The sequence below is a fragment of the Peromyscus eremicus genome, chromosome 17 (genome assembly GCF_949786415.1).
Source record: "Peromyscus eremicus chromosome 17, PerEre_H2_v1, whole genome shotgun sequence".
In the NCBI taxonomy this organism is placed as follows: Eukaryota; Metazoa; Chordata; class Mammalia; order Rodentia; family Cricetidae; genus Peromyscus; species Peromyscus eremicus.
Genome location: NC_081433.1, coordinates 36120058 through 36146288, shown reverse-complemented (window position 1 = coordinate 36146288; position 26231 = coordinate 36120058). Strand labels below are relative to the sequence as shown.

Below are 26231 nucleotides of genomic sequence, written 5' to 3'. Positions count from 1 at the left end.
TTCTCTTGTTAATACCACCTTTGTTTTGGGCACACAAAAGCGCTGATCTTTTACCCGCAAGAAATGTGTGGTACCACAGGTGGACTCTAGAAAACTCTAACACTCCCATTAAGTTTATAGTTATGCCTCATTCTAAGGAAAAAGTCCCCAATTTTATACTGAATTTTATTTTTTTTTTAAACCAGGGGTTCTCAGCCTTTCTAACACTATGGCCCTTTAATACAGTTCCTCATGCTGTGGTGACTCTCAATCAGAAAATTATTTTGTTGCTACTTCACAACTGTAATTTTGCTACTGTTATGGATCATAATGTAAATATCTGAGATGCTGAATAGCTGATACATGACCTCTGTGGGGGGTTGTGACCCTACAGGTTGAGAATCACTGCTTTAAACAGTCACAGGTTGACTGAAACGCTCACTTAGACATACTTCTGGTGGAGCTATCATTTAACCCATTTGCAAATGTAATTCCTTTCTCAACTATGGTCCCAGGTCATAGTACATTCCACCCCTTCCCATCTTCTTTTACTTGCTTTAACCCATTCATCATACAGACTACAGATTCCTTGAGAAGACCTATGTCTTAATCCATTCCTTGAAGAGAGGGAGTGTGAGAACAGTGTCTTTGAAAGTTTAGATTCTGGCCACGTGGCTGACATGGCTCCCATGACTAGAGACAGACCACTTCTGCCTCCTGGCTTCAGGCCTCCTACCTTCGCAGTGCAATGATCCAAAGTTTCCTAATCATTTGGTGGGGTGTCGAGAAGACAGTGTGGGACACGGTCCCACAGTGAGCCCAAAGGAATCACAGGGAAGACATGCTCAATCTTTTATTCCTCATCCTCTTTAGCTGGAATAGACAGGAATGTTCGGTTTGTTGTCTCTCTGAGGACAAGATAACCATGGTGACCAGATGGATCTTGGTCTTATCTTCCTATAAGAACAACACAGCAAGTAGCAGGGAGTTTTTGAATCCTAGATAAGAAACTTTTTGGAGCAGACAGTGGAAGTCTGTTACGTTTTCCTTTTGGACATTTTCAGCTGAAATTTTGATTGGATGTGAAAAAAAAATGTAAGGGGTTGGAAACCAAACACAGTAGAGAAAACATTTTACTTTGTTGTGACCAGCCGAAAACCCTAGGCCATAACCACAATGAAACTGAATGTTTCACTGTAAAGTAGAAGAAAATACCCAGACCTTTCTGTATGGCCAAGAGGAAAACACAAGTTGTTTCAGGAGACTAAGTAAATCACTTGAGGAATTGCTCTCTGCCAGACAACTTGGCCTTCTTGGAATTATAGGCCTTTGTCCCTTGTAATTAGGTCCTGGGTTGCTCAACTTCCAAATAATTCAGCAAAATTATCATGTGAGAGTGCATCTCCCTACCCCCACCCTCAAAGCTATTTTGTGCTACCAGTGTGTAGCGAAATATAAGAAAAAACATACGTGTTTTTGTTGTTTTGTTTTGATATTCTTAGATCCTTGCACAAACAATAATTTGAACCTCCAAGTCATGTACACATGAACACCACTGATACCCATGAAATGGCTGTGGAGTGTGTGAGAGAGTTTAGAACAGACAGTACTTCAGAACAATCCACAAATATAAGTGAAAAATTGACTATTCTGTACCCTGGCCACAAGGTATTAAAATGGCTATGATCATTGTGGGGAGGGGGTGAAGTTTCTCTACTTACCTGAATATAAGGATCAGGGCTGTGTGAATGTATGAGTTACCATCTACATTTATTTTACTTCAAACAAACAAATGAAAAACTGTTTGTAATTCTTTGGATCCTAAACTTAGCCTTTTGTACTACTTAGCTATATGAAATTACATTTCTGTTAAATTCATATGGGCACTGAATTTTAAAGTGGTATTATTTGGAAGTCAGTTTCTGCAATTCATTTTGAACAAGTTTAATGTGAAGCAGCTGCTGTATTGCCTTTTGGGGGTATTTTTACAGGCGTTAAAACCCTTTGGGTTTTGCAGAATTCTACAATGAGTCTGTCTCTGGCATATGATAGGTGCTAAGAAATAATCAGAAAGGGACCCTTCAGGGTTCTAGGATGGGATTCCGAGGAAGCTTCCTGAAAGAGTGAGGTTGGGGCTACCCCCAAGGGTCCTCTTCCTCCATCACTAAACTACCTGGAATCAGTTCCTTTCCCTTTAACTAAAAGTTGAGCATGGATGATGCTGTTAATATTGAGTGTCTGCTTGCCAGAAGCACAGAGGGTTTCTCAACATTCCTTTCACGTTCCTCAAACAGTACCAGTACCTAATGTACTCAGGAAAATTAACTGGTATTCTGAGGTTCAGTATAATTTCAATAGTTGAAATGGCTAAGACTTGAGTTTATATTATCACAATGGAAGAAAAATATCTCATTCATTCATTCATTCATTCATTCAGACAAAGTCTAACTACATGGCCCAGGCTGGTTTCAAACTCACTATGTAACAGCCCAAGATGGAACTTAAGATCTGCTGCTTCCATCCCCTGAGTGTTGGGATTACAGGTTTGCACTGTGTCCTAATCACTGGCTATGGTTTTTTTTTTTTAATTTTTTTTCACTGGCTATGTTTTTAATGAGCTAGATCTTGAGTGTGTGAACAGTCTAGCTCTATGAGGATTCTGAGGAAATACTAAAGGAAGTAAAGAGAAAGAGAAAAAAACTTATTAATGCAAACACATTCAAATAACCAGGAAGAGGAGACACCCACCGCTTCAAGCACTGCTCTTCGCCCAACCCTATTTGCTTCTTAGAATAATTTCCCATAGTTCAACACACAGAATTTGCAGGACTTAAAACATAGAGCATGCCTCACCCACAATGTAAATATTAAAGTTCATCATTTGAGAATTTCTTTTTCAACGTGTATCTTTATAGTTCAACTGTCTTTGAAGGGTCAAGGAAAAATAAACAGATTTCATAGGTCGCAGGGTAAGACGTTCACATTGTTTCATTGAGGCCCCCAGACCCTAGGTTGGAAATGGGGAAGCGGCTGCAGTATATAAACTACAGACTTTGGTAGCACCACAGCTATGCATTTCCCATCAGTTTCCTTACTTTAAACTTTCCTTGATATGCCACATATAAGGCATCTAAAATTTAAATGGCAATGATTTCCAGTGTCGTCAGAATCTGCTTGCTAATGTCTATCAGATATTATTATCTATCAGATGCTAAGGTATTTACTCTCCATCCTGTATGCCATTCATTATAGCTGAACAGCTGGGAAGGCCCCAGGGTGTCCAGCAATTAGCTTTTCATGTATTCAGCTTGCAAGTAGAAGCTAAGCATTGGAAAGACCCTGAGTTCTTGGTATTGCCTCTCCTTTCCTTGGGTCTGGGCTCTTTAGACGGTGGTAGGTGTTTTTGGAGAGAGGGTGCCATAGCTTTATAACTTATGATGTGTGGGGACAAATTTATATATTTCATTGAATGTGGGGTATGTTCCCACAGGGTGAAACAAGACAAAAGGAAAAATAGCTAACTGTCTTCGCAGCCCCAGGGTGAAGCCAGCTATTCAGTATTAATTACTTCCCAGAGTGTCGTGGTATTTGTTGAGCTGGCTCTCTGAACTTAGTCCCGGTGAGCCTGTGAGTGGTCAGCTTGATGGCTTGCCTTTAAGAACTCTAACGGGTGGTGTCTAATTTGACTTTCCTATCCCTCTTTATAGTCCTTTATCCTGTGACCAGAGTGGTCTTCTTAAAACCTAGTCACCTTGTGCTATTCTGACTCTCTTCTGCTGACTCTTTTCCAAGGAATAAGCTTCTAGCAAGTTCTCCCACATTGCCAACTCTTTCTCTATTTGCAGTATCAGTGATGTCTGCTTCCCTCCAGTTTGGCTGTCTGTCTGCTCTTTTTGAATGTTATTACGAACTCCATTTTGGTTCCCCAAATTTAGACATATAATTTTGATTAGACATATAAATTTGATTTTCCCAAATCGTATACATCTTTCTTCCCTTTTTCGGTCCCAATTTCTTTCCAGGGTCATGTAGCCCAGGGTGGCCTTGAACTCTAAATTTGCCTGCCTCAGCCTCCTGAGATTCCTGACATGCTATCTCACTCAGTCCCGTCCCCGTAGATCAACTACTCTTTATTTCTCTGTTCTCGGAAACATGCTCACTCAACAGAGATGGGAATCTCTCTTCTCCTCTGTTTTTATGAGACTAAGGATGTTTTCTCACCATTTAATTCTCACTGCTTCTGGTTCAGCACCTTGCATATCCCGACATGCTCAGTGCATTAAGAATCATCACATATAAGAACGTGCTGTCAGTGTATATTTTAACCCAAAGCATTTTCCCCCCAGGCAATTGCTGTGAATCTTTGAGGAGTTCTATAAAAAGACTCTGATCTAATTTTGAGCATTTCTCTTGTTAATATTTACACTGAACTGCAGCCTTTTGTATGTTAATAGTTATGAACCATGCTCACCTGCTACAATCCGGCAGTGAGAAGCACAGGGCACCATCCTGCCCACATTCTAGTCTCTAGTTGTTACCAGTGGTGATGGATAATTAAGCCACTTATTTGTATTAATTGGGAGGCTGCGCTAGACAAAACTTCTAACTGTGGCTTTCTAGCACCTCCAGTTGGAACTCTATGGCAGAGTGAAATATAGATGTCCTCTGATTGAGCATCTCCCCACTCTTTCCGGGCAGGGAGTAGGGATTCTAACAGAACATCCTTGAGTAAGTTAATCTCTCTCTCTCTCTCTTAATAATTTGCTTTATGTATGTATGTATGTATGTATGTATGTATGTATGTATGTATGTGTGTGTGTATTGGTGTGAGAATGTCAGACCCCCTGGAACTGCATTTATAGACAGTTGTGAGCTGCCGTGTGGGTGCTGGGAATTAAACCTGGGTCCTTGGGAAGAGCAGCCAGGGCTCTTAACCACTGTGCTCTCTCTCCAGCCCCACAAGTTAATCTCTCCAGTCTTACTTTTCTTCACACATAGACTCGGGAAGAACAACTTTGGTACGGTGCCTAAGAGGGTAGTAATCCAGCTGTTAACTCTGTGCTTGCTCACAGGTGTTTGTCATGAATATCAGTTGTGACTGCTATTGTACATGTCATGCTATTGTACATGTCATGCTATTGTACATGTCATGCTATTGTACATGTCATGCTACTGCTCCTGTGGCCTTCAGGACTCTTGCTTTTATCTTTAACATCTTATCATAATAATCTTTTGGTTGCCTTTTCTCCCTCTTTCCCTTCCTGACTCCTTCCCTCCCTCCCAACGTGATAATTTCTGGCAGATTTTCAGTCCCTTGTCCTTTATTTCCCTTCTCACACTGGGGTCTTCAGGACACTTTTCTGCCTTTTAAGATCACATTCAATTTTAACCTCCATTAGGATCTAAACACCACACCCTGACTGGGTGCCTACCCTGTGCCGGACACGGCTCTGGGTCTAAGGGGAGTCAGGTTTATCGGGTAAGTCCTTGTTGGGGAACACGTGACTGATTGACAAACTTGTTTAACTGGCTCATCTTTTGTGAGATTTTTTTTTCTCTCATTGGGATTCCTCCTAATGATTCTTAAAATAATAAACATTCTTAGAAGCACATGGTAAAGCAGTTCTCAATGTCCTTATTTCCATACAACTTTATAGCTCCTTGCCTGAAGAGACTGACTTCATTTCAACAAGCTCCTTTAAATAAACATGTTTTCATTATGAGGCAAGCTTGGTTATCACTTCATCTTGTCTTTATGATGAATGTGTTTTCTTAAGGGTGGCCATGTCTTATCTAGCTTTTTTTGTTATTCAGTATTTTATATAATACTAATGAAGGGATAGAATATTATAATTTTGACTTTAAATTTAAAATTACCCAAAGTTTTCATGGGCCCTTTTTAGAAACTCCATGCTCCATAGATACATAATCTATAAAGTTTGCTTGATATGAAATTTGTGCTGCTGCATTAGAATACATGCAGCTTTCAAAACCATAGTTAATATATATATATATAATATATATATACATATGTATATATGATGCAACTTCAATGTATAATGAGATAGAATGCTTATTTACTTGTTTTTTTAATACTTTCCTCTTTAAGTATTAATATATTAAAACCTTATGAAAAGAGACACAGGAAAAAAACCAGAATGACATAAATAGAGAATGGAAGCCTGGCCCTAGACCAGGACTTCAGAAATAGAAGGGAGAGAAATGTATCTGGGAGGAGAGTCTGCTTTTAGGACATTCGAGCATGCATCTTTAAATATGAGACTCATTTCTGGAAAGAACATAGGGTCCTGAGGGTACAGCCTCTGGTTGCCTTGTTTTAAATTTACTCTGGCAATTGCAGAGACTCAACAAAAGTGTTGAGGGAGAGGAGACCTGAACACACTGGGACAGATCAGGAATCGCGAACAGATTATCTCCACAGAAGTAACAGCATCAAAAGAACACACACATGCACATCTCTTCTTACTGCTGGGCAATGTTTCCATGGTTACTGAATGAGTCACTTCAGTCGGCATGGATGTGATCTAAGTACCTTCAGCATAATCCGTTCTTATCCTTTCCAAAAAGTGGGTAGAATATTAAGGAAGTCCTAATGTTTACGGAGTCACAACAGCTAGCCAAGTCATTCAGAGTCAACATTCTTCAGTAGTATCTTGTCATAATGGTAATAATGCACAGAAGTAGACATAGAAGAATTTTAGCAAATTGATATGTTATATTTTATGGTACTTTTGCATTTATAATGAGCAAATTTTACTTGGTTAGGTCAATTCTTTTTTATTTTAAAATTAAGGAAAAATTGGTATTAGTTCTCTGAATTTCTGGTAGAATTCTGCACTGAAACCATCTGGTCCTGGGCTTTTTTTTGGTTGGGAGACTTTTAATGACAGTTTCTATTTCCTTAGAGGTTATAGGTCTATTTAAATTGTTTATCTGGCCTTGTACCAGGCTCTGCTGACTCCCCATGGGAGGCCTTACCTTGTTGGAGGAGGGAATGGAAAGGAAGGGGGGAAGGCTAGAGGGTCAGGAGGAGGGAAGAGAGGGGGATCTGTGGTTAGTATGTAAAATAAATAAAAAAATTCCTTAATTAAAAAAAATTAAGAAAAAGTTAACAATTTTGTAGCTAAATTACCAAATTAAGCCTTTTATCAGATCTTGGGTACATGACAGAGAAAAAAAATGCTTGAAAAGACTGAATTTATTCAACAAGTTCTTTAAACTGTGTCTTCATTAGGAAGTAAGTCATCTTCATCAAGGTAATTAAATCATTATGATATAACAAAATATGGTATCCTAAAATGACCCCTGGTTTGCTTATTTTATGATTAAAAAATGATGCTCATTCCACATTTTAACATAAAGCAAGATAAACAGCTGATTCGGGAAAAGTAGCTAAATTCTAGAAAACACACCTTGATCGCCATTTTGAGTTAGTGGCTAGCATTGGTCTGGGACTCTGCTGTGGGTGGAGGTGATACTTTCCTAAATGACTCAGTCATGGGAATACAATTGATTTAAAGATTAGCTGGTCCTTACAATATGGTCTTGTCTTACTTAGGGTTTCTATAGCTGTGACAAAACACCATGATACTAAAGTGAGTTGGAGAGGAAAGGATTTATTTGGCTAATACATTAGCATTGCTGTTCATCCCTGAAGGAAGTCAAGGACAGGAACTCAAGCAGGGCAGGAAACTAGATTCAGGAGCTGATGCAGAGGCCATGGAGGGGAGCCACTTACTGGCTTATTTCCTGTGGCTTGCTCAGTCTGCTTTCTTATAGAGCCCAGGACCACCAGCCCAGGGATGGCACCACTCACCATGGGCTGGGCCCTCCCTCACTGATCACTAACTGAGAAAATGTCTTACAGCTGGATCTCACGGAGGCATTTCCTCAAATGAGGCTCCTTCCTCTCCGATGAATCTACCTTGTGTCAAGTTGGCACATAAAACCAGCTAGTACAGGCCTTGTATTTAGGATTGGATGTGACAAAGACAATTTCCATACTCAACATCCTGTAATTAATTGACTTTTAGTAAACTCAGACAAAATAACTTCTGCAGAGATTACTAGACTGTTCAATTAAAAAAAATCCCACAAAGCACAGTACTTGTTTTTGTATCTACACAGCCAGACCAAGAATGGGTTCAAGGTTCTGTCTTTGGTTACAAAGATCCGAGGGTTTATAGGAGCCTGTGGCTGTGATCCCCAAAGGAAGTCGCTGCATTTGTTGAGGCAACCTGGCCAGCTTGGTTCCTACCTTTGTCACCTGGGCAAACGTTTGTACCCGCCTGTCACTCAGAGAGGAGCTCTTAGCTTGTCAAAACCAAACCAAACCAACAAACAACCTGCCAGTCCCCTGCCAAGATGTTTGTGGGTCAGAATCATCTTGAGGATTATTTTGCTAGCCTTGCGTCTGCCATTATATGTGATGCTGGAAGTATAAGTGGATCTAGAGGTACACTGATAGATTCTTCTTACTGTCTCGACTATGGAAATGTAGGGGTTAGGAAGCTTAGTGTTGGTCAGAGAGCAAAGCTGTGTTGAAATCTGGTTAGCTAAATGTCTCCTTTATTTATTTACCAGATCCTCACAAACTGAAGCACAGCAACGTGAGTTATTTTAACCAGAGAGCCAATCCTAACCCCAAACTTAATCATGGTGATTCTAAGATGAGGAAGATAGTAAATGAAGATGAATGACATTTACCAGGCCTTTATGAGACCTCGTAGGTGTCCTAAACAGTTAATCAAGAAGTGCATTAAGTTGCACTGTTTCGATGCTTTGGAAAAAGACAGACTAGAGACAAACCCCAGTGGTATGTCTATCTGCCTTGTGCGGAACTAGTCATGATGATCAGGTCCCTGATGGCATCTCCAGCACTGAATGGTGCCAGTCACTAATCAGGAGCATCACAAGTGCTTTCTCAGAGAAGGAGTCACCTACTAGAGTTGAGCTTTCCCATATTTCCTGCCTCCACTGTAAAACAAGATGGGACACTTGCTTGCCTTTAGGTGCTGTGAGGATTTGATGATGTGTGTAATAGAGTATGGTAAGAAATCCGTGAACGAAAACTGGACGTGGTGGTTCGGGCTTATAATCCCAACACTCAGGAAGGAAATGGGAGAAGTTTGAGGCCAGCCTGAGCTGCAGAGCATAAGAAACAAAGCAAGCAAGCAAACAAACAAAAAGCATGCCTCAAACAAAACAAAAGCCCTTAAAACAAAGGACTGGGCAGATATCTCAGTTAGAACAGCACTTGATGTGAAAGCATAGAGAACCAAGGTCAGCACCCCCGCACTCACCCATATAAAAATGTCAGGAGTGATGGTGTGTGCGATAATCCCAGGGCCAGGGAGACAGCGGCAGGGAGAACCCTGTGACGTACTGGTCAGTCAGTCTAACTAGTTGATGAGCCCCAAGTCAAAAAGAAATCTTGTCTCAAAGGAGGTGGATGCCATTTGTGGGGATGACAGTTTGTCTTAATCTCTGGCCTCCGTGTATGGAGAGAGAGAGACAGAGAGACAGAGAGAAGGAGAGACAGAGACAGAGAGCTACAGAAACTGTTTATTTCCTTACATAGTAAAGTATATTTTCCCAGCATTAAACAAATAGAACTTTGTTCAGGGAACATACTAAACAGTTAAATCTACAGAGTTGACGAAGGACAGGAAGCTGGGGTGAGTGCTATATGCCTATAATCCTAGGTCAAGGCAGAAGAATTTCAAGTTCAAAGCCAGCTCAGGCTGCAGACCAAGCTCAAGGCTAGCCCAGGTAAATGATAAAGGCCCTGTCTCAAAAGAGTGGGAAAAAAATCGGGGGAATTTGCTCAGTGGTAGGGCGTTTGCCTCTTATGTAAGACCCAGCTTGGACTCCGATGTGGTGAAAAGGAGTAGGGGTTGTGGGGAGATGTAGATTTTCCTTTGACCTTCTCCTCAGATCTAAGAAAAATCTCCCCTCCTGCACAGCGCTGCTTTGTGTGAGCTCTTGTAGTAAGTAGTTCCTTCTGAAATTTCTTCCACATTCAGTCTTCTGAATAAGAGAAGAGCAGGCCCTCCCTCGCCTGCCTAGAAGTGGTTTGAGGAGGAGGACGGCCCTCGTCATCCTGACAAATGGTCACAGGTCTGCAGCTTTGGGAGAAGAGTTCTCAGCGTCAAGAGCCCCTGTTTCCGGTCTGCGAACACAGGGAATGATGCAGATCTTCAGGTTCCTGGGAGTGTGCTTTATGACTTTCTCACTTTTTCTTTTTACTTAGTCTAATGACTCATATTCCAGATGGTTCTGTTCAGATTTAGAATGATCACGATCCACTCTGTGTTGGTGGTAGAGGGGAGTGGGGGTGGTTTGGGACACCGGCATTTCATGTACAGTACAACTTACATAATTTTTCTTCAGGGAGCTGGGAGAGATATAGCACACTCAATGTTAAGCATTTCTGATTCCTTTAACATTATAAGATATCAGATCTCAGTAGTTCATCCTTGGGGTGTTTTAATTTATATATTTAGTGACTAATTTCCTCTGTCACTAATGGACTTTTATTATAAAAGAACACTTTTATGCTATTGAAAAATAGTCAAACAATGGATCATAAGTCTAATACACAAACTAATAGAGAGAATATAATCTGATTTTTAAGAACATCAACATGAATTTTGTCAAAAGGAAAAATATCCCCAAATATACATTTTTGTCACCCAGATGGTGAGCTGAAAATTTTAAATATTAATTTCTTTCGCATATAGTTTATATTAAAGAATAACTCTTCTTTGCTGTCGTTCACAGGGTAGAGCCCTGAATTGGGGGACTGGAGGGCTCCCTGTGAGGATGTGGCACTACCACTGTCAATCAACGTCATAAGCCATCTTCCTTTTAGATGTTTTGAAATACATCCCCGTCCACTCCAATGAACACTTTATGGTTTGGCCTTTAAACATTTCCCAAGTGATAAAAAGTTGGTCATTGTCCTGTGATGCTACTGAGAAAAGGTTGATGGGAGAGCCAAGTGGGAGGAAGCTAAGTCATTGGGAGTGTGCCCGCGGACAGGACAGTAGGATGCCTCGCTGCTCCCCTGTTTCACCTTGCTTCTTGGTCTCTTCCTCTACCCCACGTTCTATACCATGATGCTCTGCTTCAACACAGGCCCAAAGGCAACAGCAGGGCTGAATACCGTAGACTGAAACTGACCCTTGGAAGTTGACTAGCCCAGATGTTTTGTCATAATGATGGAAAAATAAGTAACCAAGACACTATCAGGATGAGAGAGAAGGTAGATTAAGTCGTATGCTTTAGTAGTAGTTATGATTTTTCAAAATGTGAGCAGCACTTACATTCAGGAAGGTGTTAGAGAATTCCAGTGATTTAGTTATTTCTGTCACTAATAAGACAACTTTCAGAAAACGTCTTTTTAGTCCTTCCAGGACTAGTGACAACCTTCAGATAATGTCCTTCCGAGGCTAAAATGTCAGAGGTCCCTCTGACTGCTGTAGGCACTGGCATAGGATTCATATTGCAACAGTTGCTTTACACTGGCCATCTCAGGGATGAAAAATTGAAATATCTCAACTTACATCCTACACTAGAGGTAATGAGACTGTATAGATCCAGGCTTTACTTTATATGCATCCCTGCTTTTCGAGCTGGGCAGCAGGCACCTGGCCTGCATGTCTCTAAGTTAACAGGAATGTTGGAGATGGGCCTAGTGGGAGGAAATTGGGTTATTGGAGCTGTGCCTTTGGAAGGGATGGTGGGATGTTAACTATCATAGATCTGGAAAGAGACTCCCTGCCTTTCCAGTTCAGATCAAAGTTCTACCCAATTTTATTCTTCCTAACAAAATGACATGTTAATTTAAAAACAGTCAATGGATATATTTACTGATCATTCCTGTGGAGACCGCTAAGTAGGTGAATCTTCTTCTATTATGACACAAGCAACTTGTGGTCCTATCTATTCACAGGATGCTCTCATGGCCAAGCATCCACACACTGGAAATGGCTTAAAGAGGAGTTTGGAGAACTCAAATGGTTAATTTAAACCTCTCATCTCAATGATATTCAGAGTTCGCTGGAGTATACAATGCCATTCTGGTGATTCAAACACAGGGACTCTAACCCTGCACACTGAAAATGGAGGAAGATTTGGAACTTAGAATAGAACATTCTCCACATGGAAAACATGTCAGATGGTTAATGCCAACGAGGAATTTCAACAGGCTCCGAAAGCAGCATAAGGCAAAACAGCCACCTCACTAATCACTTCCTCTTTTATTGGCTTAGCAAAATATTTATAAAATACATTTTCTGTGTCATGCTTAATTAAGCCTCTTGTTATTTATTTTTCAATGAGATTCTCTTTGTCCTTACACAAAAAAACTGTTACAATAATCAAAGATTGGGAAGTCTATTTTTTGTCTGTTTATTTACATCTATCCATCTATCTATCTATCTATCTATCTATCTATCTATCTATCTATCATCTATCTATCTATCTATCCATCCATCTATTGACTCACTCACCCACCCATCCATATTTTCATACTGCAGAAGACTAAGAACTTCACACAGATTATTATTGACTGTGATAATGGAAAACAAATTCTACAATCTTCTGCCTGTGCCCTGATATGTGACCTTTTTTTTTCACATAATTTTTAGTGATCTTTCTTGAAAAGCATGTGCATCCAAAAAAATGTGACTTACAATGGAGGAAGTAACATATTTCCTATACAAAATAAACCATCAGAAAAGATGGAAAGTTCAGTGGAGACTGATAACCTTCTAAATTGTTTGCATGAGAACAAATAATTCCAGGGTGTTTCCTGGCTCTCCAAGGTCAGAGTAATCAAGGGGCATGTGAAGATGTAGAAAACTCCATCATCTTGGAAGATTATCTCAAATACAGAATGTGAATAGGAAGGGCATTGAAGTATAACAGAAAGAATTAAAAACAAAGTGATACTTTTACAAGGAAATTCATAGCACCAAGAAAAAAGTGAGTTGTGAACCTATGTAGCTACTCATATATTCTTTAGGAGTTCATGTGCTGTCTGAGACCAAAGTGCCTGGGTGATAATCAGGGATGGTTAGTCCTCCAGTTATCTGTATGCTAGCTTTGCTCAGAAATAGCAAGGGCCAGATGCCCAAGTCTTTCACTGTATCCTGCAGAATGGATTAGCTGTATGCGTGTGCAAGAAAGTGAGTGTTGAGTTTGCGAGATGAAGGGTAAGATTTGAACCTGTAATAGATGCATTGAAGCTGTTTACTGCTTGGAGATGACTCCATGTCTAATAGTGGCTGTTGTTGGGTGAGTTGTGTCTTCCCAGAAGATATGTTGACATCAGTATCTATAACACTTGGTATCCGTGAAGGTGGCCTTATTTAGAAGTAGCATCTTTGGAGTTACAAAGTTAATTGAACAGGGTACCTAAATGCAATGTCAGTTTCCCAGGGGGTTGAGGGAGAGAGATGTTGAGGCTGATGTGGAGACAGTCATGAAGGAGGAGGACTTGTGTGACCACAGACCCAGAGACTATGATCATGTCACTACAGCTCTGGGATGCCAGGAATTGCTAGAAGCCACCAGATCTTTGGAAGAGGCAAAGGAGGATTTCCCCTTACAACAGTCTTAAAGGCAACACGGCTCTTCTAACTCATTGATTTCAGAGTTCTATTGGGGAATAACAGAGTTACCAACTTATTTTTATTTCAACAACCTTAGAAAATTAATTCACGGGCTGAAGTATAGACTTGAGGCCTTTTGTTATTAGCAGTCCAAGGTTGTCATTAGCGACCAACCAAATTTAACCAATTTGACCCAAGGGGTTATTGAAAATTAAGGAAATCAACACTGGGGTTGTGTGTATGAGGGTAGATTTGCGAAGACTCCTTTGTGAAGGTAGAAGGAAGTTAGTCCTAGAAGTTCAAATGGCCTTTTAACGAAAGTCATATCACTTGAAGTAGATCTCAGGCAGGGCATGATATGCCATGTTTCATAAATGTCCTCCAATCTGTAATTTGACAACTTAACCCTACACTGCCTGGAGTGGGATAGGAAGCTGGAATGGACATTCCTGATGGTGGTGCCTTTGTACTCATTGGTATCTATGTGAGAAGGAAGGTATTTTTAGGGTAAGGGTGGAGTTCAGTTACTTTCTTAGTGTTCCTGAGACCTATTCAAGAATATTTCATCATGTCTGCTTGGGATGTGAGTCAGTGGCAGAGTGCTTACCGAGCATGTACAAGGTCCTAGGTTCCATCCCTAGCACTCCTAAATAAACAAAACAATCACTAAGCAAAAAGAAAGTTCTCTTAAGATCCTGTCCTGGCCCCTCTTCCTCTGAGGTCCCCTAGGGGCTTCTTCTGAATCAGCTTAAACACAGGTGTCTGTGCAAATCCCAAGGTAGGCATCCTTCTGGGAATAACAGAGGTAAAGGTCAAGGGGAGGTCAGGGTATACTTATATTCTTAGGGCCACTGTCTTAGGTCCTTAACTTCACTGAGATATCTTTCTGTTGTTGTTGTTACTAAAATACATGCATTTAATTTCTTCCCAGCACCAGGAGCCCCAAACCCAGGCCAACCGAGGTTCCCCATGAGGGCAGCATACCTTCTGAAGAAATGCACCCAGATCAGAATGGTATATGAGTCTGTCCTATTCTGGCTCTAGAAGAGAAATGTTACAATGAATAGATGGGTGGGGTCTGCTCGACAATTGCAAAATCACCAAAATAGAAGCAAGATCTAACCAGGCAATACCTATCTTTACCAGGGTAGGTTTTATTCTTAACAAAGCTTGATGTTCACTTCCCCAAAAAACTAAAAAAAAAAGTTGAAAAGAAACTCTGTAAACACATTTATTACTGTGAGTGTATTACATATCACAAGTAGTTTGTACTCAATAATTATATGAAATTAGTAAACTAGAGCTATTTACTCTGGGTCACATTAGATGCTTATGAAGCAATGTTGACTGTCCTAGATCCTGACATGTTTTGCTGATTCATTTCCTCTCTTCTTGGTCCTCATTTAAGACAAAATTCTTCTTACAAAGATTTATGTGGCCACTGATCGGTATTTTAATAAAATGGAACCGTGGAGTATAGTAGCAAGTTCACACACTCCACACCTGCATCCCGGACTCCTCTGAGCTTTTCTAGTCCATTCTAAATATGTGTAGAGTGGGGTAGGTGAGGAGAGGGATACAGATCCATAGAGGGAGGCAATTATTTGTTTACATTATGAAATAAGCCTTCCCAAAGAGCTCTCCCTGCTTACGCCACTGGGGGCTACCACACTTTTGTCTCCCACCCTCTGCTAAAGCCGAAGGGTTACTTTTGCTCCCTGTCATCAAAAAATGCCTTTCCTTTATCACTATGCATTCATTCACTGGAAAAAAAATCACCTTTTAGGGATGGATGAGTCTCTGCAGTGGAGAGGAGTGCAGTAGCTCATCTGAGTGTGTAAGGTCTTGGATGTGTTAACAGAGGAGGAACAGTCTCTCCTTTCAGGTAAATCATATGATATTTTAAACAAGTGTCTAGGATTTCTAAATACAAGGTTTAATCCTGCAGCAGAAATTTGAGACAAAGTAGGAAGCTACAGTCACAGGAAATGGTGTGAGTATTTTGGAGCTAAAGGGAACTTCTCTGTGGTCTTCCATGCTCAGCATCAGCCCAGTTCACGGGATGGCTCTGATTTCGTGGTGAGAAGCAATGCATGTTTCTGGAGATCACTCCCCTAGCAGCAATGAATACTTCATTTCTGACATCCTAGGACTCTTGCTTCAGATGAGTCATAATAAATTATTTCTCCCTTCCAGGCAGAATGCTATTTGTGGCATCTGCAAATTGGGAAGAAAGCATTTCTTTCCTAGAGGGAACCACTCTTGATGAGGAGAAAGGGCAAACTACACATTCAGGCATGCACATGCAGCCCTGCGCCAAATCCCCTGCAGTCTTTATTCTCCTTAAACTACCTGTTTGCAAATAGCATTGGAGGATTAATCTACCAAAACTGCATCTGCTTCTGTATCAGATGTTTGTTAATCCCTACACTATATCACAGAAATAGTCCACAGTATGTACGTCTGTGATTGTATGCACTTTTGTGCCTTAACCACAGAATAGACAAAAACAGCTTACTAACATATCTAAAGCCCTATGTGTGTGCCTCTGTGAAGCCAAACTCATTTAACAGTAATGATTAATAGACAACCCTGGAAAATATTTAGACTGTAACATTTTAATACAACTCTAGTGTTGCTGGGTTCACCATCAGACAGGTATAGTATTCCCTGGAGCTAGCACTTATCAAAATTGCTATGTCACAAAGCTCTTTCCCAAGTTCTCACATTAAGCCAGGTTATGCTTACAATACCAGACAAGATACCATTCCTCTCCCCTCCCCCATTTATAAATTGGAAATAGAGCCACGGCCAGGTGCCAAGTTACTCAGGCCTCAGTGGTGGCGTGGGTCTCCTGCACTGCAGCCAACCTTTGAAATCAGTGCTCACATATGGAGTCATTCTTATTGCTGTAAAATGGACCTGCTGTAATAGTCTTAAGTACTTTTTGTCAACACTGCTTCTTGAGAGCTTGGATGTGAAGACAGTGAAGACCTAATTTCGATAAATTTTAAAGTCTTAGCATCCTCAAAAAAGGATTAGTCATGAAGATGTTGTGGTGCAAATCTAGTCTTTTATTAAACAGCAAAGCAAGCTTGCACCTAAGGCAAACAGTATGCTGCAGGTCAGAAACAGGTGTTCTCATTTGAGAGGCACTCCTGTTGTGTGAGGCTTGAGGGCATCGCAGAAGCCGATCATGAGAGTCTGGGTAGTTGTAGGTTCCTCATCAGAGAATGTAAAACTTAAGAGAAAGGAGGAGAAGAAATTGGGGTGGGGAGTATTAAGGAAGGTTTAAAAATCAATGTCATCTGGGGCTGGAGAGATGACTCAGTAATTAAGAGCATTGGCTGCTCTTCCAGAGGACCCAGGTTCATTTCCCAGCACCTACATGGCAGCTCACAGCTGTCTGTAACTCCAGTTCCAGGGCTTTTGACACCCTTGCACAGACATACATGGAGGCAAAACAACAATGAACATGAAATAAAAATAAATTAAAAAAACCAGTGCCATCCATGTGAATGATCACATTATGTTTTCACACGTGTACAGAAAAGAGGATCCAAACAAAATACCCTTTCTAAATGGGGTCTAATGCTTGCTTAGCTACAGGTATGTGAATGACACCAACCCTAGTTTTCCATAGTTATTCTTGGGGGTCTTTAGCTCACAGCCATCTTAATACACTCAACTGATAGCACCAGGCCCCACCAGGACTTTACCTAAGGCTAACTTTTTTGTGTTTGCTACTTAGTTTCTGCAAAACCACTTGTGTGTCAAAAGATGTCACTTGCACAACATTGCATCTTCAGCAGGGACTTGGAAAATCAAAAGCTGATAGTCCGTCTCAGGGTAAAAAGAAATGTTTTTCAACAGGCAAACATGATTCTCCTCACCCAATATGAGCATGCTCATTGGCACACCTTTTTCCCTTTGTCTCACCGGGAAGCCAACATTTTAAAATTCCAGGTTAGCAGGTCGGGTGAAGTATGATTCAAACGCCTTAGCGATGCCGATTGGCACTTGGGAGTGATACCCAAGGTAAGGCTTTGGCATTGACGCGTGTCCACAGTTTACCCCCTGTCTCTAATTATGTCTTGTGCTTTAAAAGCAACACCTCTCACTGTCGAGAAGCGAGGTAGATTTTCCAGTGATTGTTCGAACTGGCAACTGGACTTAGAATTTCCATCGCCTTTAGGTTTCAGGCTTCGAACTTGAAACGGCTGCTAACAAAAGAACCGCACTGACCTAAATCTGACCCTTGACCTCTCCCCAAAACTGGTGGGGAGGGGGGGATGGTGAAGGCAAGTGGCCCACCATGAGCTTGGGGCCACCTCTTTCCTCAATCGATGTCAAGCGTGTGTGACTTTTGCTTCCCTGGGTTGCCTGAGCTGTTTAAAGAGAGCTAGGCTGGTAATAGAGGGACAGTTGGGGAAAAGAAGGGACTCACACACACACACACACACACACACACACACACACACACACACACACACACACACAAACCCCACAAAACTTCACAAAGGTCTAGTCTAAATCTAAGTGTTCTGGAAGGTTGGGCGCAGCAGTGTTGATTCTGACACATGGACAAAGGCTGTGTGTATGTGGCCTCACGTTGGTGAGGATCTAAACTAATGCCTTGGTGGGGATTAACATTTTACACAGCCGGAAAGGATGCGAGGAAGCAAAGGGCTTTTTCCCACCGACAGACCAACATTGCTCTAAAAGCAAGCTCTGTCCACCTTTGGAATACTAGACTCACGCTCAGCCCTAAGGAAAACAGAAAACATTTTATCAGCGCGGCTGTCTCCGCTCAGTAAACAAGCCTGCCTGTGCTCCTCTCGGCCTACAGAAACAGACGGTGTTGACCAAGAAGGAGACACAAGTACAGTTAGTTGTTTACCAGTCAGAACAAGTGTACTGAGTCCTGAGTGATCGCCGTTGAGCGTGGCTTTAAGGACTGTACTGCCAGGGGAGAAAAGAAGCACGGGATGAATAAAATAACAGAGCGAGGAGGCAAACTAACAGTGATTTCCATATTGTCTCCTTGATCAACAGCTACCTGTGCTTGTCATTTATTTACTCAGGCAGGGCTGGTTAGGCACAGCATTCAACAAGTAAACGCTTTGCTGACCTGGAAGAACACACTATTCGCATTTAAGGTCAGGGTATACTTATATTCTTTGTCCTACTGTCTTATGTCCTTAATAATAATGCCTTGGCTAGTGCCCCCATATAACAGTAACTTTGCTAAAATACACAGAATTCATTTCTTCCCAGCACCATGAACCCCAAGCCCAGGCCACTGAGGTTTCCCCATGAGGGCATCATACCTTCTGAAGAAATGTGCCCAGATCAGAAGGGTATATGAGTCTGTCCTATTCTGGATCTAGAAGGGAAATTCAAAAAAGTATCCTCTGTGTGTGTGTGTGTGTGTGTGTGTGTGTGTGTGTGTGTGTGTGTGAATGATTGTGCTGCTAACCTTCAAGGGTTATTCAAATATTTTCTGAGAATTGGCTGTTTTTGGTTCCCTCTTAGAATACCATGTGTTTCATTCTTATGCAGAGCTGATGACAGGCTAGACATTCCAACAGGAGTTTAGTTAATTTAACCAATTCCTATCGGGAGAAGCAAAGTAATGGGGCTCAGCCCATCCCAGCCAAGGGATTTTCCTTCTCCCATAGCGGAGAAGGCAAAACAGACTAGGAGGTTTTGCAAATGGACAAGTTTAGAAATAGTTTTGAAATTCTGCTTTGCCAAGTGTTTCATAAAAAACTCTTTCCTTTCTATTTCATGCCAAAAAATGTCACCCCCTAAATATATTTTTCCCATATCTGGCCACATGTCCAGGATTTTTTTCTTTTCCAAGAATAAATAATTTTTTCTGGGTTATAAAAATGTCACTTGCTCTATCAGATTAAACACATCTTAATATAGAAAAAGCATTTGAAACACTCCGTCAGTGGGTCTAAGAAGGCATCCTTGCTTGGGATGATTTTGTGAATTCAGATGAAATGAAAAGTTTTAAATTCCATGTGAGACTCTCAATGGAAATTTCTGGCTTGTTTCATAATGCTGCCTACTTTTTCTTTTAGTGTCCTTTTACTAGAAAGCATTAAATAAGAATTAATTTCTGTCTTTGACCATACTAATGCCTTGGCTAGCACCCTAATGCAAGGGTATTTTCTGGGCTCCATTTTCTATTTGCATAGTTGGGAGGATTCAGCTTTTTTTTTTTTTTTTTTTTTTTAAAGCGTGAACTTGCAAATTACCTGTCAAGTTTAATAGAAAGTGCATGAAGCTGCCTAAAGCTAACCTGTTTTCTTTCCTCCTCTGGCGTCCTATTGATCCTGCTTTGAGGTAAAGCACAGAACCCTGGAAAGATAGCAGCAGTGTGCAGGGGTTGCTCAAGTATTTCCTCTTCTACCAGCTCAGTGTGGTAATTACATTTGCAAAGTCGAACAGCTGAGTCAGGAGTCTTGAAAGTTGGAAAGAGGGCAAAATGGAAAGATGCTTGAAAGAAGCAGTAATATGTATACAGCTGAAATGCACTAAATATTCATAGAGAAGTAAACCCAATGTGTTCTCTCTCCTAAAGCTGTTATGGATGTGATATGCTACAGATTTAAACTTTAACACTTGCTATTGGTGATTAGCTACTATCAGCAAGCCCATGGTGGGCAAAAGGACTTCTAAGTTGGTATATAATGTTCTTACCAGTTAGCAGGTTAATTTAGTTATTAGTGTTCTGTTGGTGTGTGGAGGGGTGTTCGAGGGTGGGGAGAAAGGTTCTAGTTCTTTACAAATGGCTCCTTCAAAATGTCATATTTTGAAGGTCCTTAATCCCTCTCCCCTTTAAGCCTAAAACTGTATTTGGAGAGTTCATAAAGATGAGAATGTACAAACATTTCTGAGATCACATGTTTTTGAAATATCACACAGCTCCTTCAGGCAAACCAACATCTCTGAAAAAATTACCCATCTATTGAGAAACAAGAGGGTGTGACACATTATTTTGCTTGTCTTCACTATATTGCCATTGTGCCAGGAGTCCCACCAACATCCTTAGCATCCATCTCTCATGTTACCTTGACATACACCTTGCCCGCTCACGCACAGGAAATGAAGCCTTTAACATTACAGAAACATCAAGTACCCAAAAACACTTACGTTCTGTTGAACCAGGTCTCCCATGACAAAAATGATAAAACCCAATGCAGCCGATGTGCCTCTTAGGACCAGCAAAATCAGCATCATGATGCACCAGGTCTGAAACAATACCCTTCATTTGCTGCCATTGGGTTAGTGTCGACGCTATAAAAAATAGATGATGGAAACACAGAGCTCCGGACAGAAACACAAGTCCTCTGTAGGAGGGGAGTCTTGTGTGGAAAGAGAGCAGAAAGAAGCAGTGGTCCCGTCTAGTCATCAAACGGGGGCTTGTCTTAGGCTGACAAGTGGCTGCATACCCGTGTACACATGCTGTCAGGGCATTCATCACTGTGGGCAAGGGGCAACGCCTGGTTCAATTTTCATAAATGGCAGGAAGCTGAACATATGCGTGCCTGTTAGACTCCCTCTGGCACAGAAATGTGAGCCTGTGGAATGTCACTGTGGGGTGGGCAAGCTGGGCTCTTGATGGTTGTTTGGGTTTGCTTTATTGCTTTTTGCCAAAGGGTAATTTTCAACACCAGAGTGTCCTGTGACTGTGGCATGAAGAAAGCTAGGAAGCAGTGGACTGAAGGCTGGGAAGTCACCCAGTCTGTGCTACAGCAAGGAGGGATGCTGGAAGGCCTGAGTGTGTAACAGTGGCTCGGAGCAGAACCACGTACATGGACCAATGTTTCGGTTTATCCTCCGAGCCCAAAGATGGCTAGAAAAATGTGTGAAAGCTGAAAAGCTGAGAACTGTGATCTGATACTTGCCTAAATATAACAATGTCTGTGATTATAAGTATGCAAAATATGACACAAAGTCATCAAGAAAGAATCAGCTGAAGGGCCAGGGATGTGGATTTACTTGGTACAGTACTTGGCATGTAGCATGAGGACTTAAGTTCAGATTCTCAGCACCTGTGTACAAAGCCAGCCTTGTCTGTGAGGCACCTGTAATTCCTGGGGGCAGACACAGGAGGATCCCCTAGGGCTCACCAGCCAGCAACTCTAATTGGTGAGTTCCCGGATCAGTGAGAGATCCTGCCTCAAAAATAATGTGAAGGAGCAATTGAGGAGCAAATCAACCCAGTATTGATTTGTAGCCTTTACATGTACATGGAGGCACATGATGCAATTTTATTCTCACAGACACAGACACACACACACACACACACACACACACACACACACACACACACAGATTCAAAACACCAATTGAAATCTTTAACATTCTGTAGGGAAGCGTAAAGGCTCTTTTGCTCCTCTGTGCCTCTTCCACTTTACATAGAAGCCATGCCCGAGAGCAGCCTTGTTTCTCACCTTTCATTCTGCTCCTGAGCTTGTTGTGGTCTTCTCTGGACACAGCAGGAAGTAAACTGCAAATGCATTTCTGTCTTCATTATCTCTTTTGATGACAAATCATACCCTGGCCAACTGACAGGAGCAAACCAAGCTTGGCCTTCCTGGTAATCATTAAGATATGCATCTCCTTCTCCCCACCCTGTGCACTGCCTGATCCTGGTCTGTATCCATTTTGTCTTATGTCCTGCTGTTCAGACCCCTTGTGTCTGGGCTGCCTTTAGTCTTTCCTGAATCAGAGACTTGTCCTGATTTTCTCAACTTGCCTTCCTTTGTTTCTCAGCTTCTTTATTTCCAGTTAACTTGTCTCAGTGGCTTGTTTTTCCCCATTAATTTTTGGTGAAGACAAATGTCCAGTCCTCTTGGGTCTAGTCCTGTGTCAAACATTTTTTTGTATAGAGTTTAAGCAACACTAAGGATTTAACTTTTCAAGCTGGTCAGCTAACATTGTATGGCTACTCAGTTTCTAAGGTAGGCAGGAAATAAAAACCAGCCAATCAACCAACCAACCAACCAATCAAGCAAACAAGCAAAGCAAAACAACACACCATCAGCATGACTGTACATATGTCCTGGCTTAGAACTCACTTGTGACTATTCATGGGCTGCTTAACTTGGCATAGCACAAAGTAAAAATAATGATAGTGTTGATTTTGTAAGTTGCTCTCACATTCATTCACTGACCATTCATCCTTTTAGTATTCATTGAATCCTTAACTAATTTCCAGGCAAAAAGGACCAGAAGTGTCCAGAGAAAACTAGGGCCCATGAATACATGGAGTTGAAATTCCATTACAGTTTATTTTTGGGCTCAAATAATATAATCCATCAAACCTGCACTCCATAGTGCCTCAGATGTGGAAAATTCTCCAGAGCTATTAGTTATTGTCATAGCCATAAAAATAAGTGCTCAGCCAAAGTTTTAACTGGATTAAGCTGAAATAATAAATAAGGCCAGGGCTGAGGCAATGACAGTGTTTGCAAATATGAAGACCTCTGTTCGAATGCCCAGCATCCACATGAAAAGCCAGTGTGGAAGAATGTGCCTGTAATCCCAGAGACATGGGGCAGAGAGACAGGAGGGTTACTAGGGCATGGTGGCCTGCCAGTCCAGCCAGTGTGGAAGGTCCAGGTTCAGTGAAACATCCTGTCTCAATAAATAAAGTAGAGAGTGATAGAAAAAATCAGCTGAAACTACTTCTGTCCTCCATATGTGCATGCATGAGTGTGAACACCATTCTCACATTGCCACAAAACCCAAAAGCTGCTATACTGAAAAGGAGAGAAAAGTAAATGTGATCCAGGGAAGAGGAATTATTTTCCAAGCATGACTGATACTAGGTAGGCTCGGAGTATCTCCTAAGCGTTGGCCCATACTCGTCTATGCGGTGTTGCATATCCAGGAATAAAGAGGGCAAACCTGTCCACCCACTCTGCATACCTGCACAGCCCCCAACATCAGCTGGCATCCCTTGAACAGATGAACCTCACACTCACAGCAGCTTATAGCTTTGAGCCCTTTGGCCCTGGCTGGTACTGGCTCCGTTTCCTGGAGAGACATCTTGTTTACATCCATCTACCAAAGCAACCTAGATCTGAACTTCAGATCTTAAGATCAGAAAGACAGCAGGATGGAGGCTCGCTGTGTTAGTCTTTATTAGGTACAGTGTCATCTCAAAGTTCCATCTTCATTTCTTAGTGTTTCATAGCATCCTGGTGAGGCAGGCCAGTTTTGCAACTTGTAGCTTAGAGAAAACTTGTTGCTGGTAACTCATTTGATATCACACTGTATTTGGCCATGCTAGGAACTATAGGATGTTTTCAGTCATCTCTCTCTTTCACATACCCATTTCATTGTTAATAGCTCAACTTAGGATCAAATTTTGGTTTTACAAAGATTTCCCAACTAGCTTCACAATGGCTGCCCAGTAGGATGGAACCCAGATAATCCTTTAGCATATTGCTAAGGTTTTGCAGTTATTTGTTCCATGGTTTTCTCTGGTGATGAATATGAAGCCATACCTATAAAAATTATATGTGATGATTTATTGCCTCCATTATATATTATCACAGTATGCTATAACTCTGTTTGTAGCTTCCTAACCATATTAATCTACTGTATTACTTTCCGTAGCTGTCTTCCACACCCCACGGATTTTATGCTAGGCAGGGATCAGGTGTCCATGCGTGTTGGACAATGCAAGCTTTGAAATGTGGACTCTTCCTCCCTTTCCCCTTAGTTTTGTTAGGCTTTCTCCACTTTTCCTTCCTAAAAGTTCATGTGGTTGGATGCTGTTATAATAATACCATTATACTTTGGTCACATGATGGACAGTAGTTTCAAACGGTGTTTCCCATGCCATAAGTTATGGCATTCACAAGGGATCTTGGAACCATAATAAGCCTGATGTGGCCGTTCCCAGATTCCTTAAAGTAATTGGTAGGTTTTGACCCTGGATTTGTTTCATTAAATCAGTAGATTATCAGTCCACAGTGTATAGTTGGAATTGAAAAAATCACTGGCTATTTTCTATACTGTATTACTAAACCTAACCTACGGGTTTGATTGAGATAGGAGAGAATTGATCAATTAGCATTGCTCGAGTCATCATTTTCTTTAGCCCAAATCAATCAAAGAAGTAGTGTCACCTTGGAATTTACGCAAACAAGTGATACTGGCAGCAAGCCTGCTCTACTGAGATGATTTTGAACTGTCAGACTCCCGGAATGAACACATTTTACAAATTCAATAATAGTTGACACACTGGCAGGATGGATCTGTTACAGGTGAAAACAGAATGACACAACAAGGCTAATGTCATGATAAATGGCCATTAAATGCTGCTAAAATCGGTGCCGAACATTAAGACTTCCCTGCACTGTGAAGGGAGGTTTTCTTCTGAACCACTGGCAGCATGCTTTGGTGATCCTCATTTAGGAAGGAGAGCTCCCAATGGAGAGACAGTTTAGGTGTTGGGCTAGCCCCCAGAAGACTCTCGTTAGCCATCCATCAATAAGGACATGGAGAAGAAATGGGCAGACACTTGTAGCCCAGCTGAGGGCAGAGAGTACCAGGTTCACATTGTTTGGAGATGAGTGGGCATATAGGGAGTATTTCCTCACTACCACTCATGAGTAGTTGACGTGGGAACCAGACATGAAGAATGGATGAAGGAGCTTCTCCATAGATGACCAAATAGGTGCTGTCAGTACCACCCCGAACCTGGACAGATAGGAATGCAAGTCTAACCAGTAAGAACATCCCTAAAGCAAAGAGGGGCCCTGAGTGACCCTATGTTTTGATTTGCATACATTTTTAGACAGATATCTTGAAAAACACACAGTTCACTTCTGTAGTAGAGTTAGTCATCTTCTAAACCAACATTCATGAACAAAAGGAAGACCAAGGAACATGGTAGGCACCTTCCTCATGGAACCTTCGTCCTCAAGTCATACTGTTTAGACTTGGAAAGATATTCCAAATCTGCTTAGTGAGTAGCCATACTATACTTAATGGGTATGTCTTGTTGGACACTTAGCTTAATACTTGAGAACATACAGTTAGATATTATTCTTTTACATAAAAACTAAACAGCAGTAACAAATAACATTCTCTTTTTGGTTTTCCTGTAATATATTACCTTTTAGGCCAATATGAAGACTTCAACTCAAGCTGCTTGAAGAATGCCTTGAGGAAGGCCTGTCCTACTGGTCTCCATGGTCACCATCTTTTGGCCATGACCTTTCCCACCACATTTCAGTCTTCTCAAAAAGTTGGGGGAGATCCAACTCTCAGAATTATGTCTTCCTGTTCTACTTTTGATCTTTTCATGCATCGGCAAAACCTTAACTACATCTCTCTCCACTGTAAACTATGGAAAAGGAAGCCTGAGGGAAATCAGAGAAGGAATAACAAGCTGACAGACACAGAGAGGCAAACGGCAAGTGGCTTTTCATCAGGGCTCCATTTCTGTGAGATTTATGGCAGGCCATGTTTTCTCTACACTTAAGTAGCTTGAAGGGTTATAGAAAGATGAATGCCTAGTGAGATAATTCAAATACATTTACTTATGTCTAAGAGTGCTCCAACGCCATCATGAAG

General features: G+C 41.3%; 1 protein-coding gene across 12 annotated transcripts in view; it reads right to left on the bottom strand.

The window, feature by feature from the left end:
* The window catches only part of Sorbs2 (sorbin and SH3 domain containing 2), a 194703-nt gene that overhangs the window by 113935 nt on the left and 54537 nt on the right, over positions 1–26231 (bottom strand). Inside the window, exon 3 of one of the 12 annotated variants that reach the window (XM_059244801.1) lies at positions 14604–14659. The exons of the other annotated variants lie outside the window; for them this stretch is intronic. The gene's annotated coding sequence lies outside the window, so the exon portion shown is untranslated. The remainder of the gene's footprint in view (positions 1–14603; positions 14660–26231) is intronic. 12 annotated transcript variants of the gene reach the window in all.